At 51.6% G+C, this 2,708-nt stretch overlaps 1 pseudogene; it reads left to right on the top strand.

The window, feature by feature from the left end:
* Positions 1-562: 562 nt before the first annotated feature.
* Positions 563-1,789, top strand: LOC108290549 (annotated as a pseudogene).
* The last annotated feature ends 919 nt before the right edge of the window (positions 1,790-2,708 follow it).

Here is a 2,708-nt window from a genome sequence, read left to right as displayed (position 1 = left end):
TATAAGAGTGATAGTCGAGATCTTTGTGTCCCCCACAAATTGATATGTTGAAACCTAATCCCCAGGCCCCGCGCCCCTTCGCCGCCGCGGGCTCCCGGGTGTGGTGTTGGCTCCAGCTGTCTGCTCCCGCAGTGCAGCGCCTCCGCTCCGCCCCTCTGGCTTTCTGAACCCTGGCCCACCTCGAGCGCACCTTCATCGCCCTCAAGCTGGACTGCGTGCAGCGCAGCCTGGTGGGCGAGATCATCAAGCGCTTTGAGCAGAAGGGGTTCCGCCTTGCGGCCATGAAGTTCCTCCGGGCCTCCGAGGAACACCTGAAGCAGCAATGCATTGACCCGAAAGACGGCCCATTCGTCCCTGGGCTGGCGAAGTACACGAACTCAGGGCCGGTCGTGGCCATGGCCTGGGAGAGGCTGAATGTGGTGAAGACAGGCCGAGTGATGCTTGGAGAGACCAATGCAGCAGATTCTAAGCCAGGCACCATTCGCGGGGACTTCTGCATTCAGGTTGGCAGGAACATCATGCATGACAGTGACTCGGTAAAAAGTGCTGAAAAAGAAATCAGCCTGAGAGTCAAGAGTGGGAGGAGAGCGGAGCGTGTGAGCAGCGCAGCGGTCTCCTCTCCTCACCTCGCTCCCGCGGCCTCCCTTTACCTGCCCGCCTGCACGGCGCCCAGAACACCTTCCACCGTCACTGCCTCAACAAGTTCCTATTTAACAAAGGCATCAAGCAGGGGTACGTGTCCCCGCCTCAGGGCGAGAAAGTCCAGGCCACGCCTATCTGGATCGATGGTACTGGAGAGGACTGCGCTGCAAGACCAGGACCCTGGACACTAAGCCCAAGTGCGTGGAAGAGTTCCTGAGTGGAATTTCGATGGCTCTAGCACTTTACAGTCTGGAGGCTCCAACAGTGACATGTATCTCGTGCTTGCTGCCATGTTTCGGGACCCCTTCCCTAAGGACCCTAACAAGCTGGTGTTGTGTGAAGTTTTCAAGTACAATGGATAGCCTGCAGAGACCAATTTGAGGCACACCTGTAAACGGATAATGGATGTGGTAAGCAACCACCACCCCTGGTTTGGCATGGAGCAGGAATGGGGACAGATGGGCACCCCTTTGGTTGGCCTTCCAATGGCTTCCTGGGACCCCAGGGTCCATATTACTGTGGTGTGGGAGCAGACCAAGCCTCTAAGCCTATGGCAGGGAAATCGTGGAGGCCCATTATCGGGCCTGCTTGTATGCTGGAGTCAAGATTGCTGGGACTAATGCCGAGATCATGCCTGCCCAGTGGGAATTTCAAATTGGACCCCGTGAAGGAATCAGCATGGGAGATCGTCTCTGGATGGCCCGTTTCATCTTGCATCGTGTATGTGAAGACTTTGGAGTGATAGCAACCTTTGATTCTAAGCCCATTCCTGGGAACTGGAATGGTGCAGGCTGCCATACCAACTTTAGCACCAAGGCCATGCGGGAGGAGAATGGTCTGAAGTACATTGAGGAGGCCATCGAAAAACTAAGCAAGCGGCACCAGTCACTGCGCCTATAATCCCAAGGAAGGCCTGGACGCCCGACACCTAACTTCCTCAAAACCTCCAGCATCCATGACTTTTCTGCTGGTGCAGCCAATTGTAGCGCCAGCATATGCAGTTCCCGGACTGTCGGCCAGGTGAAGAAGGGTCACTTTGAAGAACGTGGCCCCTCTGCCAACTGCTACCCCTTTTTGGTGACCGAAGCCCTCATCCGCACATCTTCTCAACGAAACCGGTGGTGAGCCCTTCCAGTATAAAAACTGAGTGGACTAGACCTCCAGCTGTTGAGCCCTCCTCCTCGTTCTTCCTTCCACTCCAACTCTTCATCCTCTCCTAGTTGTCCCAGTTGTAACTCGAAGGGTGGAATATCAAGGTCTTTTTTTTTTCCTTGTGCCCAGTTAATCTTGCTTTCTTTGTTTGGCTGGGATAGAGGGGTCAAGTTAATTTCTTCACATCCCTTTCCTTGTTTTTTCTATCACTAAAGCTTTTTAGTGCATTAGTGGGGAGGAGGAGGGGAAACATAACCACTGCTTCCATTTAATTGGGTGCACCTGTCCAGTAGGCATAGCTCTCCAGACAGAGCAGATTTGCAGGAGGGGGACTTGTCTTCAAGGTAGCTGGAACAGGAAGACCTGACTTACTCAGGTTAGGTTAGGACTTGCCCTCGTGGTGGAAACTTTTCTTAGGAGAATACAACCAACTTTTCTATTACAAGTGGGAATTAGGAGAGAAGGTAGGGATTGGAATCAGGGAGAATGGCCTTGATCTCTTGCTTGTGGGACTAGCCTGACTTGGGACTAAATGCCCTTCTCTGAACACAAAGCTCAATATAAACTGATGAATATCCCTACCTTGAAAGAAGAAAATATTTTTATTGCTTGGTCCTTGATTTATCACACAAAGCAGAACAGTGTTTTTATACTTAAATGTAAAGACAAAAAAAATTATATATATGGTTTTGTGGATAATGTGTGTTTTGCTAAAGGAGAAAAAACAACATCCAGATCAGACGCACCAAAATTGAGACAAATAGTCTGAATTAGAAATCAAGTAATGCAGTGGCCAGGCGCGGTGGCTCAAGCCTGTAATCCCAGCACTTTGGGAGGCTGAGGCGGGTGGATCACGAGGTCAAAAGATCGAGACCATCCTGGTCAACATGGTGAAACCCCGTCTCTACTAAAAA

This window comes from Cebus imitator, unplaced genomic scaffold (genome assembly GCF_001604975.1).
Source record: "Cebus imitator isolate Cc_AM_T3 unplaced genomic scaffold, Cebus_imitator-1.0 Scaffold439, whole genome shotgun sequence".
Taxonomy (NCBI): domain Eukaryota; kingdom Metazoa; phylum Chordata; class Mammalia; order Primates; family Cebidae; genus Cebus; species Cebus imitator.
This window is presented reverse-complemented; position numbering and strand designations above follow the sequence as displayed.